Source organism: Cervus canadensis, chromosome 16 (assembly GCF_019320065.1).
Source record: "Cervus canadensis isolate Bull #8, Minnesota chromosome 16, ASM1932006v1, whole genome shotgun sequence".
NCBI classification, from domain to species: domain Eukaryota; kingdom Metazoa; phylum Chordata; class Mammalia; order Artiodactyla; family Cervidae; genus Cervus; species Cervus canadensis.
In genome coordinates, this window is record NC_057401.1 from 27472324 (window position 1) to 27487873 (window position 15550).

The window sequence follows — 15550 nt, forward strand, 5'->3', positions numbered from 1 at the left end:
CAGAAGGAGAAAGCTTTCTCTTTATATAGCCTCTTTATCTTACGTCTGTCTGTAATGTTTGAAGGCAAAACAGATAATCAGAAAACCAACCTCCCAAACAGGTACAAGGATCTGAACTGGACTCCTGGGACTACAGACTGGTTTAGCTCTATTTCTACCACTACTGTGATGTGAGGTACTATGGTTCTTGTTTTAGTTACAAGAGGTGTTAGGAATGAATGCCCACACACAATTAATAATAGCTTATCTAGCACATAACTCTGCAGCACAATACCAACAACAGGAGTATTTTAAAGCAGGGTGGAGAAGAAAGTAGACTGTAATACAACTGAAGATTTCCTTTTTGCTTTCCCTCTTTTCTCAATGAGAAGTCAGTTAAAAAACGAGGCTCCAGAATGCCCTGCGGCCCTTTGGCCTACAACACTCCTGGGGAGCCTCACAGGCTTTGGTGATGTATCCTTCTCAGATGAGGAAACCACAGGTTTTCTGGGTTTTGTTCACGTCTATCTTGATGAGTGCTCTTGCCTGTGCCAGTTTCAAGCCCCCTGGCTTGTTGCATTTGTTCAGTAGAATAGATTTGTATTCTAAATAAGCTCCTGGGACCAACCTCACCATCTGACAGAGCTCCTTTTTTTTTTTTTTTCACTCAACTTCTCTGTGCCAGGGAGGCCACTGAGTTTCAAGGGCAGTACACTTCGTCTACCTGAATTCGAAGTCATTCCAACAGAATGACTCAAGCCAGAATCAATGTCAGCCTGCGGGCGGAGCCACTGCAGGCAGACGCTGCTGTCCTGGATGTACTGGGGGATCTCGGAGTGCATTCTGCGTTTGATGGGTTCCTCTTCTTGAGGTGATTGTAGATTCTGGGGCTACAAAAATTGGTAATGCCTGCTGTCCTGTATTCCTGGAGCCTTTTGATTTCCCTTCGGAGTTCAAATTCCAATGCCTGGCTTTCAATGAACTTGTCAGGCTCCACTGGCCCCACTATCCTTGCAAATTGCCTCATTTTTTCATAAAGGTCTTGGACTTCCTTGGGGTATCGTCGTTCCATTAACTGAAACTTCCCAAGGTTGATTAATCTCATAACTTTTTTTTAATCTTTGTCTCTCCTTTAACCTGGCATGATAGATAGCTACTACAGCCATCTTCAGAGCGTGTAAAATGTCCCAGTCATCTTCGACAAAATCAATATCTCTTAAGTCCCACTTCGCATAATTGTCCAACTGCTCTATGAAATCTGCTTGAGCTGGCATGTATCCCGCCACGTCCTGAGAAAGCAAGGAGTCAGAGGTAGGTCGGGGAGGGTCATCTGCATAGTGAGATGGAATGGCAGTGTCAGCAGTTTTTGCCTCCTCCGCTTGCTTCAGGTTCAGCAGGGTAATGCGAACAGAGGGTTATTGATGAAATGCTTCAATAGAGTGCTTCTCACGCTCCTCCTTGGTCTTGGTGCACATCTGATTGGTTACTCCTGCCGATCTCCAAAGCCACAGTCCATCACAGCTTGTAAAAGGGCCATTTCTTCTTGAGAAGTTCAGCTAGGGTTAAGAACAGGAAAATCTGAGGTCATTATTTCATAAGTATGATCACTTTGATGTTTCTTGTACTCAAATCCTCGAATGAAACACGGTAAGCAGAGGAAAAAAGGAAACTGCGCACTTGAGATAAAGCTCCATGAGGCAGGAGGAGCAGCCTCCGCAAGGTGGCTTATCAGAGGGATCATTGCTGAAGGAACCCAAACTGTCCATTCCCCAGGTAGCAAAGACTGTGGCTTTGATTTCTTTAATCTGAGCTGCTTCAAGGAGATTTCAGAACCTCACTGCTTCCCTCTACTCCACCCATCCTAGTTTTAAGTAGATAAAGACCTCCCTGTTTCTTCTTTGACAATGTCAACATTTTCTTTGTTTTCTTCTAGTGGTATGACCAAAGGCTAGTGTGGGAGAATCCTAGACTCTGATTAGTTACTTGGGCTACATGCACAACTCAAGTAATTTTCCATTTCTAATTGGTAGCCCAGGAATTCACATTAGGAAAAATCCCAGCAGATGTGATAATTCCTCCTAGGGATCTAGTATACAAGTGCTTACTAAGGATTTTAATGTTGTTTACTTTAAAGTTTCTTGTCTCTTTTCTTTTCTTTGAGTACTCTTCCAGCAATCTATTAAGAAACTATATTTAAGTATATTTACTTTATTTCTAAAATTTCTCAAAAACTATCTTCTAAATAGATCTTTGCATTAAAATTCTTATTTTTCTTCCATACTGGATTATAACCATGTGATTATAAGCCATTAATCCCTCATTCTTATACATTAGAGAAAAAAAATTAAATAGTGTTATATTGAGCCCTGAAAAAGTTTTAAGTCTGAAAAGTGAAGTTAGAACATCTCATGTAATTAGGAGTATGTTGTATACACAGCAGGCTTCCCACGTGGCACCATGGTAAAGAATCAGCCTGCCAACGCAGGAGACGTGGGTTGATCCTTAGATTGGAAATATCCCATGGAGAAGGAAATGGCAACCCACTCCAGTATTCTTGCCTTGAAAATTCCCATGGGCAAAGGAGCCTACTGGGTTACAGTCTATGGGGTTGCAGAGTCAGACGTGACTTTTTCACTCTGAAACATGAGTTTTTTCACTCTCCTGTTTCACCCTCATCAAGAGGTAAGACCAGAAACTATAAAACTCTTAGAGGAAAACATAGGCAGAACACTTGATGGCATAAATCAAAGCAAGATCCTCTATGACCCACCTTCTAGAGTAATGGAAATAAAAGCAAAAGTAAACAAGTGGGATCTGATTAAGCTTAAAAAGTTTTGCACAGCAAAGGAATCTATAAGCAAGGTGACAAGACAACCCTCAGAATGGGAGAAAATAATAGCAAATGAAACAACTGACAAAGGATTAATTTCCAAGATATACAAGCAACTCATACAACTCAATACCAGAAAAACAAACAACCCAAAAAAGTGGGAAAAAGACCTAAACAGACATTTCTCCAAAGAAGACATACAGATGGCTAACAAACACATGAAAAAATGCTCAATATCGCTTATTATTAGAGAAACACAAACCAAAATTACAATGAGATATCACCTCACACTGGTCAGAATGGCCATCATCAAAAAATCTACAAACAGTAAATGCTGGAGAGGGTGTGGAGAAAAGGGAACTATACAACCACTATGGAAGATGGTACGGAGATTCCTTAAAAAATCTAGGAATAAAACTACCATATGACCCAGCAATCCCACTTCTAGGCATATTCCCTGAGGAAAACAAAATTGAAAAGACATATGTATCGCATTGTTCATTGCAGCACTGTTTACAATAGCTAGAACATGGAAGCAACCTAGATGTCCATTGACAGATGAATGGATAAAGAAGTTGTGGTACATATACACAATAGCATATTACTCAGCCATAAAAATGAATGCCTTGGAGTCAGTTCTAATGAGGTGGATGAACCCAGAACCTATTACACAGAGTGAAGTAAGCCAGAAAGAGAAAGATAAGTACCATATTCTAATGCATATATACGGAATCTAGAAAAATGGTACTGAAGAATTCACTTACAGGGCAGCAGTGGAAGAACAGACATAAAGAATAGCCTTGTGGACATGGGGAGAGAGAGAAGAGGGCGAGATGTATGAAAAGAGTAACATGGAAACTTACATTGCCATATGTAAAATAGATAGCCAACGGGAATTACTGTATGGCTAAGAAACTCAAACAGGGGCTCTGTGTCAATCTAGAAGGGTGGGATGGGGAGGAAGATGGGAGGGAGGCTCCCATGTATACCTATGGCTGATTCAGGTTGAGGTTTGACAGAAAACAAAATTCTGTAAAGCAATTATCCTTCAATTAAAAAAAATAAATAAAAAAAGAGGCTCTTTAGTTCCTCTTCACTTTCTGCCATCAAAGTGGTATCATTTGCATATCTGAAGTTGTTGATATTTCTCCCAGAAGTCTTGATTCTAGCTTGTGCTTCATTCAGCCTGGCATTTTTCATGATGTACTCTGCATAGTAGTTAAATATGTAGGGTGATAATATACAGCATTACCAGCATACACACAGCATCTGACAGAACTAAAATGAAAAATTACTTAAAATATACTTTCTTACAGTATTCAGTATATATGATTTGTGAAGAAAAAGTTAAAATTAAAAAAAATAGGGAAATTGAGTCTGAGGATGCAACCAAGCTAATCTTATACTGACCAAATTTTAAAAGGTAAATATAGGCTTAAAAAATTTTTTTAAAGGTAAATATAGGCTTAAAAAAAATCAAAATTTAAAAGGTAAATATAGGCTTAAAAAAACCCAAATTTTAAAAGGTAAATATAGGCTTAAAAAAAATATAGGCTTAAAAAAAAACAAACCAAATTTTAAAAGGTAAATATAGGCTTAAAAAAAAAGGTAAATATAGGCTTAAAAAAAAAAAAACATAGTTTCCATATTGGATAATCATTTCACTGAGACCTTATCTTCATTTGCCATTTGTTATCCAGTATCAACTGACTCCTAAAAATTTAGGAGGGTTGTTTGTTCATAGGCTTGAATGAATAGCCAATTATCTTTGATGAAAAAAATTCAGTGTTCATGGGTGGATTAACACACTGGTGAAAAGTTCTTCAAAGTTGTTATTCAGTCACTAACTTGTGTCTGACCCTTTACCCATGAATGGCAGCACAGCAGGCCTCCCTGTCCTTCACTGTCTCTCTGAATTTGCTCAAGCTCATGTCCATTGAGTCAGTGATGTCATCCAACCAGCTCATCCTCTGTCATCCCCTTCTCCCCCTGCCCTCAATCTTTCCCAGCATCAGGGTCTTTCCCAATGAGCCAGCTCTTCGCATCAGGTGGCCAAGGTATTGAAGCTTCAGCTTCAGCATCAGCCCTTCCAATGAATATTCAGAGTTGTTCAGTTGCTAAGTTGTGTCTGACTCTTTGTGACCCCATGGACTGCAGCATGCCAGGCCTCCCTGTCCCTCACTATCTCCTGGAGTTTGCTCAAGTTCATGTCCACTGAACTGGTGATGCTATCCAACATCAGGGTTGGTTTCCTTTAAAAGTTAATCTTCTAATATTTGTGAACCATTTTCCTTAAATTATCTTTTCTTTGGTTTAGTTTTTAGTCCTTATAAGTGCATGTCATATTTTCTTAATTGGCACATATTTATTTATGTGTTATTTAGTTAACAGCTTCTAGTATTTAATCTCCATTGGTATACTTTCTCTGGGCCTAATTGGTTAGACTTGGCTCACTTAATCAGAAAAATTGTCATTATTTTCTTCAAATTGTTGGGATATTTAGGATTATTTCTGTAAGATGCTGACCAAGAAGTTGCTTTGATCTGAGTTCAAATAACTACTCAGTTGATAAGTCACGGATTAATGAGCATGCCATACCCTTTCTTGCATATGTGCATGTGTAATTGCTCAGTTGTGTTCAACTCTTTGTGATCCTATGTACTGTAGCCCACCAGGCTTCTCTGTCCATGGGATTTTCCAGGCAAGAATACTGGAGTGGATTGCCATTTCCTCCTCCAGGGGATCTTCCCAACCCCGGGTATCTCCTGAATTTTCAGGTGGAATTTTTACCACTGAGCCTCCTGGGAAGCCCATCCTTTTCTTAACATCTCTTTAAAAATTGTGATATAATTGACATGTAACATTGTTAGTTTCAGATATATGCAATAATGATTCCATATTTGTATATATGGTGGGGTGATCACCACAATAAGTCAAGTTAACAACAATTTTAAATTTTTTTAAAGATTCATACTGCCTCTAGGAAAATGCTGCAACTCTTTAATAGAATGTACTCTTCTTATCAGATCCCCAGTTTGCATGACTTTCCAGACTCATCTCTCACTCTTTCCAGCTCATGCTCAGTGGCCTAGTCACCTAGAGTGTGCTGTTTCCTAACCCTTTTATGCTATTTCAGGCTTCTACGGTGATGCCCATCCCTTGCCTCTGCCAATGTCTTCCCTTTTCATTTATATATTTTTAAGTCCCTCTATAAGCATCACTCCCTGTGGAAATCTTTACTTCACATCTGTAGGTAGAATTATTTTCTTCCCCTTTTATGCTTTCAAGTATCTTGCAACCTACTGCTAGTACTATGTGTGCTTGCGTGCTTAGTTATATCTGACTCTTTGCGACCCTGTAGACTGTAGCCCGCCAGTCTCCTCTGTCCATGGGATTTTCCAGGCAAGAATACTGGAGTGGGTTGCCATTACCTCCTCCACTGCTAGTACTATATTCATTACAAATTGCAATAGTTATTATATTTGCATACCTTTAATTAGACTACTGGACTATGAAGTCAGGAACTTTGTTTTATTTGTTTTACCTCAGTTCCTCTGTTAGCAAATGTATCCACAAACTATTCAGTAATTTTTATATATGCTTCATATGTTTAATCTATATTATCATCTATAACTTTCTCTGTGTGTACATATGTATATTTACTTTTGGATTAAATTCAACAAGTAAGTTGCAGATATCATTACACTTTACCTACAAATACTTCAATTGGTAATTTCCTAAAAATAGTCTTCCCCCTAAAAAGCATAATATCATATTACACCTAATAAAAGAACATAATTTCTTAATATCATTTAACATCCAGTCCATAATAAAATTTTCCTCAATTCTTCCAAAATTGACTTGAGAGTTTTTCTTCAACCAGTTTATTACTTAATTTTTGATCAGATGAATGAATCCTGAAACCATGTACTGGCACAGTTTGAATGTTTTTGTAGGAAGAGAAATATGCAATGTGTATTTGATATTTGAAATTCTGTTTTTTGAAATGTCAGATTAAAGCCGATAGTTATGGTAATTGGCATGAAGCATGTAGGATTTAGATTATAATGGAAAGAGCTTAGTTAAAGCGGAGCAATATAGCTGCATTGGCACTTATTGCAGCAGTAGAAAAGCCTTTGAAAGCAGCTTTAGAATGGCAGGAATCAATACTGGTATAAGGCATCCGCTGCTATTGCAAAGACATGAGGGAAGTGGAAGGTCATCACTTATAGACATTAACTAGCTGTCATTCTTATTTAATGCTGTACCATAAAATTTCTTGGTTGTATATAAATTGTGGCAGTACATGCAAATTCTCAGGTCATTTTCTATGGTTAGCCCACTTAAAATTGCTTACTGCAGTCCTACATTCTAGATCATTGTCATCTACTGATGACTGAAGAAAAATTGTTGAGAGATCCATGCATAAAGTGCTGTGTAGCTTTTAAGGGAAGCTTTAGTCTTGTTCCCAGAATTTTCCATTCTAGCCCCTCTACAGCCTTTGCTATCATCAGCAGATGCTCTTTGTGATTTTTCCTTTGTTATCTTTCCTACTGCTCTGAGTCAAGGTGGAAATTGCTATCATATGGTAACCCTGCTAGAGGAAAGTACCTCATTAGTAATATTTTCCACAGGCACCAAGGTAGAATAAAGGGGAATAAGAACACTATAGTACCAAAAGATCAGTAGCAAAACTGCATGATTTAAAAAATAAAAGAGTTCAGGATGTGGACGCATTAACCTTGGGGTGATGACTTTGGAAAAATCACCTCAGTTCTGTACCCTTCAGTTTCCTCATCTATAAAATTGAAATAAAACACTTGTATCTCCCAAATGCTTACAAGAAAGAAATCAAATGAGGCCTCTCTGAGTATTCTGTGAACTAAAACAGCTTCTAATATATATAAAAATATTATTGATTTATTTCTAGGGTCTTAAGAGTCTTTTTACATCTTATCTATCATAGTGCTGAGGCACAAAAAGGCATCTAGATTCTTTCCTTTAAAAATATTTACACGAACCAAGCTAAGCAGCATCAGCAATTTTATTTTGGAAACTCTTTACAGGAGTTAAATAAGTGATAACATTTCTCCATATATTTTCTTGAATCATGGGCCTTGGGTATTCTAAAGTATCAGAAAGGGCATTTGTTTTATTTTTAGCTGTCAGAGTATTGTGCTCAAAGAAAATCCATCTGTTTCAAATCAAAGCACATATTTGAAGCTGTTGGGAGAGAGGGCCCACAACATTGCTTTTATTTTTATCCTGTGTCCATAGGTATCATTTCCTTGGATGCTTTCACAGAATGCAGGATTGTTTATTCATTCCTATAATGAATTGTTTACTTACTGCTCTCCACTATGAGCAGCATGAGTTCCAGAAAGAGAACCATTATGCAGCATTCTAAACTCCAAACCTGAATACAACCCAATGTTATTAATTCAAAACACAGTTAAGGGCCTTCTGTAGGAAGAAAATTGGGAGAGGTGATATGAAAAAACTGTAAGATAGAGAAGACACAGACCCTGCCCTCAGGGAGTTTGTAGTTTGAAGGGAAAGATCAGATAAATAGATAAATGTAAAACATGAACTATAGTGAGAGCTATATAAAGATGGTTTAAATCAAGTCCTTGCAAGGAGGAATTCTCAAAATTTTTATTTACTACATAGAAGAATACTCTTTAGCTAGCTCTGATCCTCCCCTTACTGTCCTTCTAATATCAATTGTTTTGAAGAGACATGCTATACAGAGAAAACCTGTCTCCTTTCCCCAACTAGATGCTCAAATCACTTGTGCTAGATTTTGGCATAGGAGATAAAGTGGAGGCACAATGAAATGATTGGTGTGCCAATTTACTTAAGAGAACTAGAGCTAACCTTATGGGAGAGACATTTGGAGATTCACCATTTGTACTTTCTGAAATCTAAATATATTGATTTTATTTTGGGTGCATATCTACCATTTTTATTATTTATATAATTTTTGGCTGCATGAAGTCTCTGTTGCTGTGTGCAGTCTTTCCCTAGTTGGAGTGAGCAGGAGGCCACTGTCTAGTTGCAGTGGGTGGGCTTCTCACTGCAGTGGCTCCTCTTGTTGCCGAATATGGGCTTTAGGGTGCTTGAACTTCAGTAGTTGTGGCTTGTGGGCTCCAGAGTGTGGTGCACAGGCTTAGTTGCTGAGCAACATGTAGAATCTTCCCAGACCAGGTATCGAACCCATGTCCCCTGCATTGGCAGGTGGATTATCAACCATCAACTTCCCATCAGGGAAGTCGGCTGAGATGCAAATTTAGAACAGCGTGACTGAAGTGGAGATTTCATGAGGATCCCAAAGTAAAATCACTTGATAGAAAGTTTGGACTAGTGTTTTATGCCCGACACAAGTTAAAAAAAATTCTTTGTAACATTTCAGTAGTTTAATATTTCATGAAGGGGGCAGTATTCATTCCCAAGAATCCAGAGAACTGCAACATAGGGCAGAAAGCAGGAACCTTTTTTATAGGGTAAAGAATAAGAAGCAAGGATAAGAAAAATAAAAAATGGATTAAGCACAGGGAAGCAAGTATAGAGCCAAGGGTTGGTTTGGTGTTTGGGATTGACTGACTGGATATACTGCATTTCTAATCAAATGGCTTTACAGGGATGGCAAAGTTATGTAAGTTCTGGTACTGACATGGCACCAAAGATGTGCCAAGATGGAGTGGCTCCATCTTGGACATAGAAATTTATTTCAACTCTGTGAAACTTAAAATGGGATAGAATGGGAAAGACTAGAGATCTCTTCAAAAAAATCAGAGATACCAAGGGAACATTTTGTGCAAAGATGGGGACAATAAAGGACAGAAATGGTATGGACCTAACAGAAGCAGAAGAGATTAAGAGGAGATGGCAAGAATACACAGAAGGACTTACAAAAAAGATCTTCAAGACCCAGATAACCCTGATAAGTGTGATCACTCACCTAGAGTCAGACATCCTGGAATGAGAAATCAAGTGAGCCTTAGGAAGCATCACTACAAACAAAGCTAGTGGAGGTGATGGAATTCCAGTTGAGCTATTTCAAATCCTAAAAGATGATGCTGTGAAAGTGCTGCACTCAATATGCCAGCAAATTTGGAAAACTCAGCAGTGGCCACAGGACTGGAAAAGGTCAGTTTTCATTCCAATCCCAAAGAAAGGCAATGCCAAAGAATGCTCAAACTACTGCACAACTGCACTCACCTCACACACTAGCAAAGTAATGCTCAAAATTCTCCAACCCAGGCTTCAACAGTACGTGAACTGTGAACTTCTAGATGTTCAAGCTGGATTTCATAAAGGCACAGGAACCAGAGATCAAATTGCCAACATCTGTTGGATCATCGAAAAAGCAATAGAATATAAGAGAAACATCTACTTCTGCTTTATTGATTCCGCCAAAGTCTTTGACTGCATGGATAACAACCAACTGTGGAAAATTCTTCAAGAAATGGGAATACCAGACCACCTGACCTGCCTCCTGAGAAATCTGTATTCAGATCAAGAAGCAAGAGTTAGAACTGGACATGAAACAATAGACTGGTTCCAGATTGGGAAAGGAGTATGTCAAGGCTGTATATTGTCACCCTGCTTATTTAATTTAAATGCAGAGTACATCATGCGAAATGCCTGGCTGGATGAAGTACAAGCTGGGGTCAAGATTGCTGAGAGAAATATCAATAACCTCAGATACGCAGATGATACAACCCTTATGGCAGAAAGCAAAGAAGAACTAAAGAGCCTCTTGATGAAAGTGAAAGAGGAGAGTGCAAAAATTGTCTTAAAATTCAGCGTTCAAAAACGAAGATCATGGCATCCGGTCCCATCACTTCATGGCAAATAGTTGGGGGAACAATTGAAACAGTGACAGACTTTATATTTTAGGGCTCCAGAATCACTCTAGATGATGACTGCAGACATGAAATTAAAAGATGCTTGCTCCTTGGAAGAAAAGTTGTGACCATCTTAGACAGCATATTAAAATGCAGAGATATTACTTTGCCTACAAAGGTCCATCTAGTCAAAGCAATGGTTTTTCCAGTAGTCATGTATGAATGTGAGAGTTGGACTATAAAGAAAGCTGAGCACCAAAGAATTGATGCTTTTGAACTGTGGTGTTGGAGAAGACTCTTGAGAGTCCCTTGGACTGCAAGGAGATGCAACCAGTCCATCCTAAAGGATATCAGTCCTAAATATTCATTGGAAGGACTGATGTTGAAGCTGAAACTCCAGTACTCTGGCCACCTGATATGAACTGACTCCTTGGAAAAGACCCTGATGCTGGCACAGATTTAAGGCAGGAGGAAAAGGGGATGGCAGAGGATGAGGTGGTTGGATGGCATCACTGACTCGATGGACATGAGTTTGGGTAAGTGGAGTTTGTGGTGGACAGGAAGGCCTGGTGTGCTGCAGTCCATGGGTTTCAAGGAGTTGGACACGACTGAGTGACTGAACTGAACTGACTGAAACTTAACCTTTTAAAGTGCACAATTCACATTTTTTAGTATATTTTTAAGATTGGCGAACCATGACAGCCCCTTAAAAAGATCCATGGAAGCTGAGTTTGGCAAAGTATATGAGCGATGCTATAAGTTTGTTCAAGCCAGAATCTCTAATCCATCATGGAGTTTCAGTTAACAGTGACTGCATATATGCATATAAACCAGATGCACTATGAACATGGACTGCAGGAGAGAATCTCTCAACTGGGTCTGGCAGGAAAAGAGCCTCCAACAGAGACAACCAATATGTTTCAGAATAAAGTTTAGGACCAACTTTCAACAGAAATTCTTTGTGGAAACAAGGAAAATGGATGTGGGTTGATTATACCTGTTTGCTAAAGACATGTCAAATTTATATGTGTTGTCCTGTCATGATTATTAATAGTATGGTCTTTTGTTCCCTAAAATAGTTTAGATGATTAATTGTATGATCAATATTATTAGACTCCCTAGTTCTCTCTTTTGGAGATGCTTTCTCTCTGGTACCCTTCCCAGCTTCCTCTTCAGTCCCCAGATTCCAATTTCTGTCTCCAAAGCTCAGTGAGACCATCAGTCTATTGTCCATCACTGAGCGTAGAGTACCCCTAGTCATGGACCACATTGTGGGCTCACTTCACTTTTTATCTCTTTGCTACCTGTTGCCCAATATCTGAAAATCTGTATCCACTATAGTTTTAGTTTGTTATTAGTTCTATTCCTTCACGACATTATGTTTGTGAGGTTTCTCCTTGTCTCTGCATGGCAGTAGTTCATTCTTTTTCTTTGTTTCTTAGAATGCCTTGAATAAATAATAAGCAACAATGCATTTATTTAACTTTTGATAGATATTTGGTTATTCCAGCTTTTGTACATATCTTTTGATGGACATGTATTTATTTCAATTGGATGTATGTCTTTATGATTGAGTTTTTGAGATATATATGTTGATTTTTTAAAAGTATTTAAGTAGTTTTCTGAAGTGTTTTTACCATTTTACTTTCTGCTATCAAAACATTTCAGTTACTCAAATTTTCATCAGCACTTGGTATTGTCAGTCTTTTAAATTTTAGCCATTTTGGTGAGATGTTGATATGTTACAATTTTTAATGCTGAACACTTTATTATTTATTTCACATCCAATATTTTTATTTTTTTTTAATTTTATTTAATTTTATTTTTTTTAATTTTTTTATTAGTTGGAGGCTAATCACTTCACAACATTTCAGTGGGTTTTGTCATACATTGACATGAATCAGCCATAGATTTACACTTATTCCCCATCCCGATCCCCCCTCCCACCTCCCTCTCCACCCGATTCCTCTGGGTCTTCCCAGTGCACCAGGCCCGAGCACTTGTCTCATGCATCCCACCTGGGCTGGTGATCTGTTTCACCATAGATAGTATACATGCTGTTCTTTTGAAACATCCCACCCTCACCTTCTCCCACAGAGTTCAAAAGTCTGTTCTGTATTTCTGTGTCTCTTTTTCTGTTTTGCATATAGGGTTATCGTTACCATCTTTCTAAATTCCATATATATGTGTTAGTATGCTGTAATGTTCTTTATCTTTCTGGCTTACTTCACTCTGTATAAGGGGCTCCAGTTTCATCCATCTCATTAGGACTGGTTCAAATGAATTCTTTTTGACGGCTGAGTAATATTCCATGGTGTATATGTACCACAGCTTCCTTATCCATTCATCTGCTGATGGGCATCTAGGTTGCTTCCATGTCCTGGCTATTATAAACAGTGCTGCGCACATCCAATATTTTTAAATTAAAATAATATTTAAACCTCTGTAATTTATACCTGTATCTTTAAATGAACATAAAATTTACTGTAAAGTTTGAGAACTATTTCACAACTAGTTTGTTTATATGTAAATAAAAGTTTAAAAATAAAAATATTTTATTTATTTTTTATTTTTTTAAATAAAAATATTTTATTTATTATATGTATTTTACTAAATGGTGGCATTAAGACTACATCATTTCTAAAATAATTAATAATTTTTAAGTTCTTTAAGTTTGCCTTAAATGCTTTCACTATACTTTAAATTAATACATGGTATCTTTTAGATTTTTTTAGTCTTTCTGGACATTAAATTATCATATTTCAAAATCCTGTGCCTACTAAATTCTTCAAATGAGAAGCAGAATTTACTGGTGAGTGCTTTTCAATAAGTGTCATATGTTGTGTACATGACACTGTAAATCCAGCACTGTACACATCTATGAATAAGGCATGGCACATTTTTCAAGTGTGTTCTTGAAGTCATCTTTTGATGAATACAGCAGTGGTTACAAATAACCACTTCCCAAATGTTTTCCAAAGAACATCTTATTTAAGATGATAACTTGGAAAAAAAAGCAAAACATAAAAAAAGAAAACCCAGGCAGGTTTGTGATCAAATAATTTGAAGAAACAATTGCTATAAAAGAAGATAGAATGTAATAAGAAATGCCAACTACTATGGATTTCTGAAAAAAGAAGAGTCCATGTTTATTTCAGGGGATCAGACCGGTTGGTATATACATAATGTAATAATTAGAAATTTATCTAATTTTAGAATCCTAGTCTGGGGCTTACAAGCACATTTATGATTGAACATCTCTGGTGGGAATTTGGGCTCTTGGCATTCCTTGGCCCTTTGGTTAATTTATTGTATCTACAGTTTTTATTAGTACTGCCTAGACAAATTTTGTAAATTCATTGATTATCAGTCTGGTAGATTGTCTATCTCTTGACCTTTCCATTTTGTAGTTTTATGCTAAAATAAAATAATACTGTCAAAGTAACATGGAATCTTTATAGTCCATTTATATTACTGTATGTATTTTATTTTATTTATTTATTTTTTTTTAAATTTTTTTATTAGTTGGAGGCTAATTACTTCACAACATTTCAGTGGGTTTTGTCATACATTGATATGAATCAGCCATAGATTTACACTTATTCCCCATCCCGATCCCCCCTCTCACCTCCCTCTCCACCCGATTCCTCTGGGTCTTCCCAGTGTACCAGGCCCGAGCACTTGTCTCATGCATCCCACCTGGGCTGGTGATCTGTTTCACCATAGATAGTATACATGCTGTTCTTTTGGAACATCCCACCCTCACCTTCTCCCACAGAGTTCAAAAGTCTGTTCTGTATTTCTGTGTCTCTTTTTCTGTTTTGCATCTAGGGTTATCGTTACCATCTTTCTAAATTCCATATATATGTGTTAGTATGCTGTAATGTTCTTTATCTTTCTGGCTTACTTCACTCTGTATAAGGGGCTCCAGTTTCATCCATCTCATTAGGACTGGTTCAAATGAATTCTTTTTGACGGCTGAGTAAAATTCCATGGTGTATATGTACCACAGCTTCCTTATCCATTCATCTGCTGATGGGCATCTAGGTTGCTTCCATGTCCTGGCTATTATAAACAGTGCTGCGATGAACATTGGGGTGCATGTGTCTCTTTCAGATCTGGTTTCCTCAGTGTGTATGCCCAGAAGTGGTATTGCTGGGTCATATGGCAGTTCTATTTCCAGTTTTTTAAGAAATCTCCACACTGTTTTCCATAGTGGCTGTACTAGTTTGCATTCCCACCAACAGTGTAAGAGGGTTCCCTTTTCTCCACACCCTCTCCAGCATTTATTGCTTGTAGACTTTTGGATAGCAGCCATCCTGACTGGTGTGTAATGGTACCTCATTGTGGTTTTGATTTGCATTTCTCTAATAATGAGTGATGTTGAGCACCTTTTCATGTGTTTGTTAGCCATCTGTGTGTCTTCTTTGGAGAAATGTCTGTTTAGTTCTCTGGCCCATTTTTTGATTGGGTCATTTATTTTTCTGGAATTGAGCTGCAGGAGTTGCTTGTATATTTTTGAGATTAATCCTTTGTCTGTTTCTTCATTTGCTATTATTTTCTCCCAATCTGACGGCTGTCTTTTCACCTTACTTATAGTTTCCTTTGTAGTGCAAAAGCTTTTAAGTTTTGTATTTTATTTTTATTCAGTGTTGAAACTATCTTTTCAGTTTACATAGATTCTTATTTTAATTTCTCTAGATCAAATGATATTTATGAAATTTGAAAAATTGTGCCTGTATATTTTAAAAGAGCTTCAATAAATAAAATTAATTGTTGTATCATTATAAAGTTGAAATTTTCAACATATACCTGAAATTTAAAATGGACATGATTAGTTCTCAGGACATGGGATTTACCAGGAAATTTTAATGGCTAAGATATTTTAATG

The 15550-nt window shown here is 37.5% G+C and overlaps 1 pseudogene; it reads right to left on the reverse strand.

Annotated features, from left to right (window-relative positions):
- Positions 1-375: 375 nt before the first annotated feature.
- LOC122454194 lies at positions 376-1745 on the reverse strand (annotated as a pseudogene).
- Between the last annotated feature and the right edge of the window lie 13805 nt (positions 1746-15550).